Genomic DNA, 14,153 nt, shown 5'->3' on the forward strand with positions numbered 1-14,153 from the left:
AGGGAAAAAGACCCCCAACAACAACAAGGGCTCCCTACAGTGACACAGAAAAGATTAACTGACAAAGTAAGAAGGCTGAGATACATTGCAACCTGTATAACCTCATCGGAACTAGAGGTGCATAACATTCCATGCCACCCAGCTTCACTGTGCTGGGTGGCTCAGGCTGCTATGTTGGCAACAACATCATAACACGTATGTACTGCGACGCAGTACTCTGCAGGGGGGAGAGTCTTCAGGGTGCTTTCGAGACTATGGTCAAGGAGCATGAGAAGGTCTGCCCACTACCTAAATAAGGCCCACCCTACATCTTCCTCTCTCCACCTGCCCTTTCTTATCCCCGTGGTTGGTGTCCCTTCCTTACCCTCCTTTCCCCTCCTCTCCAAGTGTGTTGTGTGTAAAACCCCCAAGAAAATATAAAACAACTAAAATCCCCCAAAAATAAGGCTCTTTTCAGAGCCGCCTTTCACAGTCCAAAAATAGAAGTGCCAAATAAATAGTTCAGTGCCCTGTGCATTTTTCTAGAGGTCCGCGGACAGTTCACGGACATATAACATTTTGGGGTGCTGCCCTATCATAACCATTGCACTTTTCTCTGGGAGGATGTGGTGGCTCTGAAAATAGCCGTTTGGTGGTGTTTGTATTTGAAAAACTTCAAATGGTCAACACCTACTGCAAAATGGATGGCTGTAAAACTAAAAAAGGTTGTAATACATTTTGCACATTTCTCAGAAAAATCTGATTGCCAGCATGAATAAGATGAACTCCATCTCTGCGAAAAATGTATGCGCTACAAAACATAATATTTTCATTGTGAAAAGAGGATATGCCAACATCTCTTAGAAAGGCACAAACAACCTTATTTACATTGCGCCTAGCTTTCTCCATTTGTGGACCAAATGAAGAAAAACGCAGCCACATTTGTCTCTGCGTAATGCGAGAAAAAATTACTTGGGAATTTGGAAACATGTCCATGACCTTCCCAAGTCCTTCTTTCATTGCAAATTGGAAAGAAATTCCAGACACATCCTAAACTGTTCCCTCCACAATGATTTATAATTATGTCTGAATGATGATCTGTCTCCAAACAAGCACAGAGAGTTACCAAGTCCAGCCAATTTTTTCCACGAACTCCATGACAGTGCACTTCCACATGAGGGAATCCAAGATCTGCAGCTACTCCACAGCGTTCGGCATGTACCTCCAACCGATGCAACCATGAGTCTCCCAAAATCCATATCATCGGTTTTCTGTTCTCTGAAACACACAGCCATAGCTATCTGTTCTTTCTGTTCAGAAAAAGACTTTCTGACAAACTCTCTCCTTACACAACACACCCAGTAAACTTTATTGACCAATCCCTTGCTTTTCTCATTCTCATTTGCATGCCTTTCCACCCCAAAATCCCTGTATGTAATATGCGATGTCTGCAGACATATTGAAAAATCTGAGCGTGGTGTATTTAAATTTAAATAGTGTGCCCCATTTCCCCTTCGAGGTTGGGTCTGAAAAGAGCTGATTTTTTTTTTTTTTTGCAGATGCTTGACAGACACCTTGGACAGCCCTTCTACCCTTTCCACTTCACTCTCTGTGCCATTCCCTCATTGGATACAGCTAAGCAGTCACACAACCATCCACCAATCACATCCAAGACCTCTACATCTAACTCCATCATCAGAGATCAGCACTTCAAATGTACTGTTGATCACTCTGAGTACAAGTCTCATATCATTGAAAAACACTGTTAGGCGGAAACCTGTGCAGTTCCCTCTGGGACCACTGCAAAAGATTTAGGACTACAGGTGTTTGGCGGTGAACCCACTTGGTAGCAGTCTGTACCACACAGATTCACTTGGTAGCTGTGGCTGAGCAGTCAGACTTCCCTCAAGAAGAGTTGAGCAGTATGTGGAGTATACAAAATAGGGCAATTCTTCACAGCAAGACAAGCAAACACGCAACAAGGCTCAGTGTAAAGATATTAAGGTATTTATTTATAACGAAACATCTATCAAAAACACTATGGCACTTTCACAGCAAACAAATCGAACGCAATTACTCTACGAAGAAGAAACGATCAATCCCCCTAGCAATATTTCGACAAGTCTAGGTTCTACCGGTACCACTTATTTACAGACAGAGGTGTATACCTCAACCTAGATGACACTCTAATATTAGTTAGGACGGGAGAGAAAAATAAGCAGGTTACGAAATCAACACAGTGCAATACTTCACTGGAAAAAATGCAAGGCAAAAAGGCAAGAACCACAATAGATCATAAAGTTCAGAGGCCAGGCCCACTCGGAGAGAGGCAAGGCGATGTGTCCCAAAAAGTCTCTAGTGGAGATGCATTCAAGTCTTTGTAGCAAATTGTTATCGGTAGATTGAACCAGTTCAGAACAATAAATGAGAAAAGCTTGGAGGCGACCCAACGGAAAGGAGAGGATTAAGACACCTCACTCGAACCGATCGAAAGGGAAGCCAGGCGGACACGGTACCTCGTTGTGGAGGGCAACTCCGGCGGGGGCAGTTGTTCCTGGTGGTGGATGCACGTTGGGTCTTTGCCAAGAGTAGAGATGTTCTTGTCGTCGAAGAAAAGTGAAGTCCGGTGCACCACCAGAGAAGAGACCAGCCGCGGAGTGCTCCGTGACAAGGCACCACCTTTTGGTCGCGGTACAGGGGTAGTGGCTATCCGGTTGCCGAGGTGCGCTGCACGGGCAATTCGACCACTGCGTCCTGAGGCGAATAAAAAAGCAAAGGGGACTGGTTGTTCCCACCAGTCAGGGGAAGAGAATCTCCGGCAGGGAGATCTCCTCTCTCGTCGGGAAGTGGTGCGACTGGAGTTGGCAAGGCAACTCGGTCCAGGGTGCCTAAACCCCCCTCCCACACCCCTGTGGTAACCCAGACAGAATGGCACCACTTTGGAGGGTCTCTGTACAGAGCCCGCCAAAAGTGGAACAAAGGGCTCAACCTTTGGTTTAGGAGTCACAGAGACGAACACAGACGCCATTTTAAAAAACGAGTTCTGGCAGAAAATACCATCCGATAGACTTATTTACGATAAGTAGACCGGTGGTACGTTAGAGATTAACGAGGAAAAGTATCAATCTCCAACAATGGGACGAATCCCATAGGGTTAGGTTCGGGGTCGAACATAACAAGTAGTTTCCTCTGCCACCAGCCAAAACTCGACGAGGGGGGACGGGACAGTGCCCCCTCGAGTAACAGATCCAGGAGTAATCGAATTACCCCTACTAGTACGTCCACAATAGGATGGTTTGTACTAGTTCTGTTAGTAAATTTAGGTCTAGTAAAGCCAATGGTGACTTCACATGCCCGGGGAGACAGTAGTCAGTATGGAGTCTATGACGGAGGTCCGCTAGGACGCCCTCGTGTTACGGCATGCAGGGTGCGGTGTAACACACATAGAAAAACATGAGACCCTATGGAGTAAAAGACCCCATAGCCCATAGAACACATTAACATTCAAAGGAATTACACACATTCATGTCCAAGAGTGGGAGAAAAAGAGTCTCACTCTTGGCAGGATGGAAAAAACAAACTCCAGAAATCCAGCAAAGCTGCTGGGGGACTCACTAGGTTAGGAAATTCAGCCTAAACAGAGAATTCTCCCTAACACTTGCCCCTCCCAGACTAAGGGACAGGAGGATTTAATCCACTCCTGGATGAATCTCATACCTGTAGTCGATGACATACATCCTAGAGAGACCATCAGCATTTTGGTGGTGACACCCTGACCTGTGCTCAATGGTGAAATCAAACCCTTGCAGGCAGATCGACCATCTCAATAGTTTTGGGTTTTCCCCTTTCATTTGCATTAACCATCTCAAGGGTTGGTGGTCAGTCTGAATGACAAAAGTAGAACCATACAAGTACGGCCTAAACTTCTTCAGAGCCCACACAATAGCAAAGCACTCTCTTTCGATTGTAGCCCACCTTGTTTCAGGATCCTTCAGCTTGCGGCTGATGAAGCAAACGGGGTGCTCCCTACCTTTCCCATCCAGTTGACTGAGTACGGCACCTATTCCTACATTTGAAGCATCTGTCTGCACAATGAAGTGTTGGCGGTAATCAGGAGCTCTGAGTACTGTGGCTTGGCAAAGAGCCTTTTTCAGGTTTTCAAAAGCCTGATTGCACTCCTCGTTCCATCTAACCTTCTTAGGAAATTTGGGCGAGGAGATGACATTCAGTGGAGAAGCTATGGTCCCATAGTTCTCTATGAAATTCCTGTAATACCCAGTGAGGCCTAGGAAGGCTCTCACCTGGGTTTGAGTAGTCGGTGTTGTCCAATTTTGCACAGCTTCAATTTTACTGAACAAAGGCCTTATTTCTCCACCACCTACCTCATGCCCAAGATAGACTACCTTACTCTGTCCAATTTGGCATTTGCTCACCTTTATGGTCAGATTGGCTCATCCAAGAGCCTGCAAAACGTCTCTCAGGTGGGTTACATGTTCTTCCCAGGAATTGCTGAACACTGCGATGTCATCCAAGTATGCCATGCAGAAGTCCTCCATCCCATTCAGAACCTGGTTTACCATCCGTTGGAACGTAGCAGGTGCATTCTTCAATCCGAAAGGCATTACCTTAAACTGGTATAAGCCAACGGGGGTAGAAAATGCAGTTTTCTCCTTGGCATGGTCTGTCAGGGCTATTTGCCAATAGCCTGACGTCAAGTCAAATGTGCTGAGGAACTTGGCGGCGCCAAGTTTATCCACCAACTCATCTGTTCTTGTCAAAGGGTGGGCATCAGTCTTGGTGACTGCATTAAGAGCTCTATAATCCACGCAGAATCTAAGTTCTTTAGATCCGGCCTTTGGTACTAACACAACTGGGCTAGACCATGGACTAGTAGAGGGCTCTATTACCCCGAGATCAAGCATCTTGCTGACCTCACCTTTGATGTGGGTTTGTACGTTTTCTGACATGCGGTATCCTCTGCTTTTGACTGGCAGACAGTCACCAGTGAGTATGTCGTGCTGGCCCCAAGGGGTCAAGCCTGGTGAAAGCGAGAACAGAGAGGCAAACTGATTCAACATAGATTTGCACTCTTCTTGTTGCTCGGGTGTCAGATTGGAGGAGAGATTTACTCCTTCAATTTTTTCATCTAAAGGTAAGCCCCTGAGGAGATCCGGAAGAGCTTCACTCTCTTCTTCTTCCTCAGATGACGCTAGAAGCAATGCTCCTACATCAGGTCGTGAGACATACGCTTTAAGTCGGTTGGTGTGAAAGACTGTCGGAGCCTCCTTGGGATTGCCCAAGTCCACCAGATAGTTAACCTCTCCGAGTTTACCCACAACTCGGAAGGGTCCCATCCACTTATCTTGCAAGGCCCTCTGCCTTGTTGGGATCATAACGAGAACGAGCTGGTCTTGAGCGAACTCATCCATGTTAGCCTTTTGATCGTGCCAGTGCTTGACCAATGCTTGTCCAGCTTTCAAGTTATCGCTCGCTTCCGTCATCATGTGTGACATTCTCCTCCGGAGACCTATCACGTAGTCAGTCACTCTGACTGGCTTGGGGGAAGGAGCACTCTCCAACCCCTCCTTAATCAGGGCCAATGGACCTCTGACGGGATGACCATAGAGTAGTTTGAAGGGCGAGTAACCTACGCCCTCCTGAGGGACTTCTCTATAAGCAAAGAGAAGGCATGGCAGTAGAAGGTCCCACTTACGCTTAAGGGGTTCCTCTAAAGCACCTATCATGCTCTTCATGGTTCGGTTGAACCGTTCTACCAACCCATTGGTTTGTGGGTGGTAAGCTGTTGAGAACTTGTAAGTAACTCCACAGGTTTTCCACATGGCTTTCATGTAGTTGGACATAAAGTTTGACCCCCTGTCAGAGATTACTTCCTTAGGAAACCCGACCCTAGTAAAAATACCAAGGAGGGCCTTAGCCACAGCCGGAGCTGTAACAGTCCTCATAGGAATTGCCTCAGGATACCTAGTAGCATGGTCTACTACAACAAGTATAAACCTGTTGCCTGAGGAGGTTGGAGGATCAAGGGGACCAACAATGTCAATCCCTACTCTCTCAAATGGGACTCCCACAACTGGGAGAGGCACTAAAGGTGCCACATTCTTGGAGCCAACCTTACCAGAGATCTGGCAGGTGTGGCAGCTCCTGCAGTGTTTTTCTACTTCGGCCCCCATCTTCGGCCAATAGAAGTAGAGAGAGAGCCTTTCCTTAGTCTTCTTGAAACTCAAGTGACCAGCCAAAGGAATCTCGTGGGTTAACTGCAAGAACTGTGGTCTGTTCTCTTGGGGTACTACAAGTCGTTTGTAGTCTCCAGGTGCAGACTCGGTCGGTTCACTGTAGAAGAGGCCATCTTCCCAGTGCAACCTGTATTTCCCAGGCTCTTGCCCTTCAGCCTGAGCTTCTGCCTGGTGGCGAAAACCTTCCAGAGTTGGACATTCTCTCTGTCCCTTACTGAAGTCTGCCCTGCTGGGTCCACCTTCTGCCAGTAAAGACTGCAGCTCAGGATGGTCAACAGGATCCAGATCTCCAATGAGTTCCTGGCCTTCCATTAGCTCTTCCTCAGAGTCTAATTCTACCACGCAGGGTTGTACCTCCCTCTCAGCCTCGGCTGGATGTGGAGTTACGGGTGTAACTTTGGACAACCGCGGGGAAGTCTGTGTTGGCTGCACTGGAATGCTGGCTGCTGGTTTCGGGATAGAAGTCTTAGGTTTCCCTTCCGCTCCTGATTTCTTGGAGACAGCGGCCGACAATTCCAGTGGAGCAGGAGTGATTTCTTTCTTCATCATCTCCTTGAGAGTACAGCGCATGGTCCTCTCTCTTGCAGGTCTGGTTAGCTCCTGTAACCGTTTACTAGGAGGTCTGGGAGTATGCAATACAACTCTGAGAGTTTTCAAATCGTTACCCAACAGTACGCGTCCTGGTACCTCACTCTGTATGCTGACAGGTATCTTCACAGTCATGTCGTTACACTGGATGAGAACTGGTAATTGGGGAAGCATCTGCACAGGCCCTCCAGCTAACTTGGTGAGGCGTTTGGGTGCCTTAGCAACATCCTCAGCCTGAAAAAAGATTTATCCACCACAGTTATGCTGGCCCCAGTGTCCCTAATGGCAGGAGTCTCCTGACCATTCACCTGGACACTGTCCTTATAATACTCTTTAGTATTATCGGGGATAGAATTATAGACATCTAAATTCTGTTGTTCCCACAACCTCAGAGATACTAAAGAAACGCTGGCTGAGACTCCAATGGGTTCGTCAGCTAGCAGTAGAAAGTTTCCACTTGCCATTTGGACTTCCTCCTCTGGAGCAAAGGCTAAGGAGACAAGCTGGACCCCTGAAAGTTTACCCTTACATCTGGGATCTCCTTTCACGTGGTCAGTCGAGCCACAAACAAAGCATTTACCGAATGCTTTCTGGAATGGTGGCTTGTGCTGACCTCCTTCCGGTTTGGCACCAGAAGACACACTATTCTGCTCTAGTTTTCCTTGTGGCTTACCCTTCTGGTTTTGTTTGGGGCCCTCTTTGAAATGTGAGTTATTAGAATTCTCTTTTGAGTCTTTTTTAGGCTGTTTTCCCTCATCCTTTTTCCGAGTTGCCCCAGAATCTTTATGGGTAGCCCTGTTGGCAACCAACAAGTCAGCAGCCTTAGCTAGCTTCCGGGAATCCAATTCCTTCGAATCAGCCAAGTGCTGTCTGAGCTCAGGAGAACAGGCATCATAAATAGACTCCAACATAAAAAGATTCCTCATACCCTCATAAGTGTTCACTTTGTAACCCTTAATCCATCCCTCTAAGTTCTTCATCCCTTCACTCACCCAGGTAGCCCAAGGGGTACCATCATGCTTTTTGAGGGTTCTAAACCTCTTAAGATACTGGGAAGGGGTCTTCCCGAATCTAGCTATTAAAGCTAGTTTCTCACTTTCGTAATCCGTCTTATCCGCCTCCCTCAACTCCATTACCACATCAGTCGCAACAGGAGGGAGCCTAGAGAACAACCAGGGAAGTAAAGGGAAGTAAAGGGTTCCCGGTGATGTCCTGGAGCCCATGATTGTATTCAAACAGTTTCAACCAATCCAACACATCCAATCTCGGTTCATACATACCCACTAATTCCTTCGGTATCCGGGGTCTTTTGGGACTGGAGCTCCTAGAGGAACCAGAGGAGAGAGAAGCATTTTCCATAGACAACCTTTTCATCTCTAACTCGTGATTAAGTTCTATTTCCCTGAGTCTTAACTCAGCTTGCTTCTGCTCAGCCTGGGCATTCATCCGTCTGAACTCGAGCTCTTGGTTTCGTTCGGATTGAGCCAAGAACCGTTTGTATTCTAATTCGAGCTTCATTTTTTCAAGTTCAAAATAAGCAGGGTTACTTGTGGGACCTGGTATGGGCCCCGTAGGCACAGCTGGTAAGGCGGGTAGAGGAGCAGGGGAGACAGTTTCGTTAGCCTCGCCGTCCTCGTCAGCCTCTTCATCGCTATCATCAGAATTACGATTTAGATCAACACCATCACTGTTATCTACATTTGCTGGAGAGCTTGGTTCGCCAGCAATCTCTCTATTAGTTCTAACTTCTTGTCTCTTACAGAAAGATTCTCTTGCCTACAGAGAGCTCGCAAACTCTCAGTATTTTCACCTGACAAGGACTCTTGACTGTAAGTTTCCATCGTAGACATGTTTTTGAAAGTTGCTTTTTGTGATAAGTTTTGTGGTTACTTATCCTACAGTGTCGAAAAGCACTCTAAACTGTATACTCGATACAAATCCCACCGCTGTACACCAGTGTTAGGCGGAAACCTGTGCAGTTCCCTCTGGGACCACTGCAAAAGATTTAGGACTACAGGTGTTTGGCGGTGAACCCACTTGGTAGCAGTCTGTACCACTGAGATTCACTTGGTAGCTGTGGCTGAGCAGTCAGAATTCCCTCAAGAAGAGTTGAGCAGTATGTGGAGTATACAGGTTCTACCGGTACCACTTATTTACAGACAGAGGTGTATACCTCAACCTAGATGACACTCTAATATTAGTTAGGACAGGAGAGAAAAATAAGCAGGTTACGAAATCAACACAGTTCAATACTTCACGGGAAAAAATGCAAGGCAAGAAGGCAAGAACCACAATAGATCATAAAGTTCAGAGGCCAGGCCCACTCGGAGAGAGGCAAGGTGATGTGTCCCAAAAAGTCTCTAGTGGAGATGCATTCAAGTCTTTGTAGCAAATTGTTATCGGTAGATTGAACCAGTTCAGAACAATAAATGAGAAAAGCTTGGCGGCGACCCAACGGAAAGGATAGGATTAAGACACCTCACTCGAACTGATCGAAAGGGAAGCCAGGCGGACACGGTACCTTGTTGTGGAGGGCAGCTCCGGCGGGGGCAGTTGTTCCTGGTGGTGGATGCACGTCGGGTCTTTGCCAAGAGTAGAGATGTTCTCGTCGTCGAAGAAAAGTGAAGTCCGGTGCACCACCAGGGAAGAGACCAGCCGCGGAGTGCTCCGTCACAAGGCACCACCTTTTGGTCGCGGTACAGGGGTAGTGGCTATCCGGTTGCCGAGGTGCGCTGCACGGGCAATTCGACCACTGCGTCCTGAGGCGAATAAAAAAGCAAAGGGGACTGGTTGTTCCCACCAGTCAGGGGAAGATACTCTCTGGCAGGGAGATCTCTTCTGTCATTGGGAAGTGGTGAGTCGGCTCAGCAGGGCTCCACCGGAGGTGTCGTCGGTGCAGGTCGGCTCAGCATTACCCTCATCGGATTCTTAGGTCCTGTGGTGACTTCCGAAGATCCAGTCCCAAAAGCCCTGCTTTTATGCAGAAAACCCCCATTCATTCAGCCTAGCTGTCAATGAACACATGCTAAGTGGTGAGCGGGAAGGCTCACCACTTGGGCCAATCACTACAGAGTGCGACCGGAGTTGGCAAGGCAACTCGGTCCAGGGTGCCTAAACCCCCCTCCCACACCCCTGTGGTAACCCAGACAGAATGGCACCACTTTGGAGGGTCTCTGTACAGAGCCCGCCAAAAGTGGAACAAAGGGCTCAACCTTTGGTTTAGGAGTCACAGAGACGAACACAGACGCCATTTTAAAAACCGAGTTCTGGCAGAAAATACCATCCGATAGACTTATTTACGATAAGTAGACCGGTGGTACGTTAGAGATTAACGAGGAAAAGTATCAATCTTCAACAATGGGACGAATCCCATAGGGTTAGGTTCGGGGTTGAACATAACAAGTAATTTCCACTGCCACCAGCCAAAACTCGACGAGGGGGGACGGGACAGTGCCCCCTCGAGTAACAGAACCAGGAGTAATCGAATTACCCCTACTAGTACGCCCACAATAAGATGGTTTGTACTAGTTCTGTTAGTAAATTTAGGTCTAGTAAAGCCAATGGTGACTTTACATGCCCGGGGAGACAGTAGTCAGTCCCCGGGTATGGAGTCTATGGTGGGGGTCCGCTAGGACGCCCCAGTGCTACGGCACATAGGGTGCGGTGTAACACACATAGAAAAACATATGAGACCCTATGGAGTAAAAGACCCCATAGCCCATAGAACACATTGACATTCAAAGGAATTACACACATACATGTCCAAGAGTGGGAGGAAAAGATTCTCACTCTTGGCAGGATGGGAAAAAAACAAACTCCCGAAATCCAGCAAAGCTGCTGGGGGACTCACTAGGTTAGGAAATTCAGCCTAAACAGAGAATTCTCCCTAACAAACACCTACTACAAAAAACTACGGTACAAGTCTCCAAGATTTCTACTTGAAGCTACAGGCATATCCACATGAAAGAATGCAAACTACAGGTATGCATATTTTCTGCACAGTACATGAACAACTCTTATGAATGCATATAAACAGAGTAACTGCCACTTAACCTGTATAACCTATAAAAAAAACATACTTCCCATCTGCTATAATCAACTCTCACTTCCAAACCTGTCTGCTATCTATTTTTTTTTACACACACAGCTATCTAAAAAATGATAATGTTAAAAGATGGGAGAAATAACAGTATAACTATAATAGTGTATTATAAAATTACACACAGTCAGGATAAGATTATGCATCTTCATACACTCACACAGATAGAGAGTATAATTGAAAAGCTCCCTGGTGAAATAACACTACTGCCTATAAATCAAATTTTTCTACTTTATTACCCATACCTTCACAAATGCATATATTCCATGCTTCTCTATACAATTTCTACCATTTACCTTATAAAAATGGCAAAATAAGTATATCATTATTTTGTCTATCTCCTAACATTCAATAGCACAGGCTAAAAAAACCAAGTTAGTTTCATACACTTAGTATTATACTCATTTGCAAAGCATATTGAAGTAACATATTGTAAGTAAAATATAAAGGTTGCACATAGCCAAAGTAAACTGCATTCACACACTATGTTCTCTTATCAAACAAGAATACTACTACAAAAACATTCAAATAAGCGTCTAAATTAACATCAATGCTATAAACACACAAAATTACTAACTTCTCTCTTTTACAATTGCAGTGAAGACCACTCTCCTGAAAAGCTGCAACATCTGAAGTACAAACAACAACTCAGAAGAAACCTGCTCATTCCAAAAAAAAAATAAGTACAATACTACCATAATATTCTTACTGTTACTCAAACACACTGTGCAGTTGATTCATTGAATTTGTTTGCCAAAAAACAGATGTGTACACCATTCTGCCACCAAATCCAATTTGTTAAATAGGGATTAACAAGCAGATTAGCGCACAAATCCCTGTTTTTACACAAATAACGCAACTCAGCCCCTAGAATGTTAGTAATACAGAACAAAGAACTGTTTTAATTCTATACCATTAGATTTAGTATTAGTACTTCTGCTCACCGCTAGCTTACTTTGTACTATCATCTGAACCCAAGTATAGTAACACACAAGTACAAGAATAGACTTCCCAACTAGTGTAGCTGCCCAATGCACAATCATACACCACCACATACATCTTTACCATCATACTCACACACTCATGCACACAGCACACATACATTGCAGAACAGCCCAACCCATACCTTCGTTTTTTTCAACAGAACCCAACGAATGCCTACCAAGAATCAAGTCCATAGAAAACAACGCAGAAGTAGAGCAAATAAAAATAAAAATAAAAATAAAAGTGTCCAAAATAAGCATCCATCTCTAGCAGAATTTGTACAAAAGATCTAATAGAGCCATTACGTGAAACAAAACAAGTTTCCAGTACAAAAACTTTCCCTCCCCTTTCAAAATGTAAAACAAAACAAAAAGTGAATTACACCAGTTCAGCTACCACTACTGCTAACAATGTACCTATAAATCTTGATGTAGTGGCAAGTACCATACCATAAAAAGTATATTAGAAAAAATGTTCCGCCACAGAGTCCTTCAAAATTTTATAAAAACAGGACAGAAATCATGCACAACCCTTAAAACCTACCATAGAAAATTAATTTTAGAAGCTTTGATAGACAGTGCAATCCTTCTCAAAAGGAAGTTATTTATTTTAGTCTTAAACAGAATGAAACCACTAACAAAACTAACTACTAAATTACAAAAAAGACTTCTAAATAAACAAAATGTCATCAAAAATAACTTCTTAAATATCTTTGGAGGGGAAGGGAGTCACACCACCAGCACAGAACCATATTTCAATGAAGAAGCATACAAACAAAAGCAAACACACATAATTACCATGCATAGCAGTGTAAGAGACTATGAACAACTTAATAATACCATTATGGAACAAGAAATACTGCTTACAAAAATGTCCCCAGAAAATTCAGTATCACCTCTCCATTCAACTGAACAGAACGTCCAGTATACAAATGGCCGCGCACATCAATGTGTAACATTGCCAAAAAATCTTTGAAATGTTTACGCCAGTTCCTCAATCAGTATGTGAACGGCAAATACAAAATCAAAATGAAACTACTACAAAATATGGATACCTGTCCAGTGCGCAAACACACACGACTACAAGGACATTCATTAGCCTGCATTTCAGGACCTATTTGCAAAAGCACCTTTCATCATATCAAAATGATATCAACACATCATTCAGCTATAAGAAATCTAGGCTATAAACTGTACTATGTTAAAAGTCCTGCTTTAGCACTAGCCAATTTAAATAACAATCTTCTACATGGTACAGCCAAAGATCTACTTGAAGAAATAGAGCATATCCAGAGAAAATATTTTGGAAGTGAAAGGCAATTACAAAATGCAATACCTTTACAACAGACAAGCAACAATTGTACAGATGGCAACCTTCTACTACACACATACAAAAGAAATACTAAAATTTAAAAGTACATCCGCTGAAATACCAAACCATGTGTGTGTGTGTTGCCGCAGAACTTTTTATAAAAGTAACACAAAAACTGTAGACGTAACATACAAAATAGAAGACAATGAAGAGTCCAAATGGTTTGAATTAGCTGTGTACCTTATAGCAGAAAACAAATATGAGATAAATGACCCCTTAATACTTTTCAGTTACTGCACTACAAAACTTGACAACAACCAAACTCCTTCACGTGCTATCAAAAATAACTTGGAATTATTCCCACTACCAAAACCCCTGCAACAACTCAATTTATATGAGAGCATCATAATTCAAACAGTACACCCATTTCAAGCAATTATACGCCATCAACCAAAAACAGCAAAATTACCTCCCTCTGAATTAGTGAAAGGCATTTGTGGCAAAGTTGTTTATTTATCATTATATCTGAAAGAAAATGTAAACACTCTGGGACTACAACATCCAATAGAGCAATCTTTAATTGTCTTAGTAAATGGTGTATCTACAAAAGACATACAAAATTGGCAACAACTCCTAGACTTACATAAAATTAGACAAGCCTTGCAATATCTAAAAGACAATAATGAATACTCCAAAGAAATGAATATTGAAGAAAACTTGAAGGAAACCATTAAAATAATTCAAGAGTCACCAGAAAGTGGTCAATTTGAACTTCTAGATCCTGCTACACTAGCCAATATTTTAGATCATTATACAATTCATCCATTACACTCTAGTGACACCATTGATGATGCACTAGAAATGTACCAAATGCGACAAACTAAAGGATCACCAATCAGCATATAGGAAAAAAGTATAGAAGCACATGCTTTTCCTCT

The sequence above is a fragment of the Ambystoma mexicanum genome, chromosome 1q (assembly GCF_040938575.1).
Source record: "Ambystoma mexicanum isolate Mex_15411 chromosome 1q, UKY_AmexF1_1, whole genome shotgun sequence".
Taxonomy (NCBI): domain Eukaryota; kingdom Metazoa; phylum Chordata; class Amphibia; order Caudata; family Ambystomatidae; genus Ambystoma; species Ambystoma mexicanum.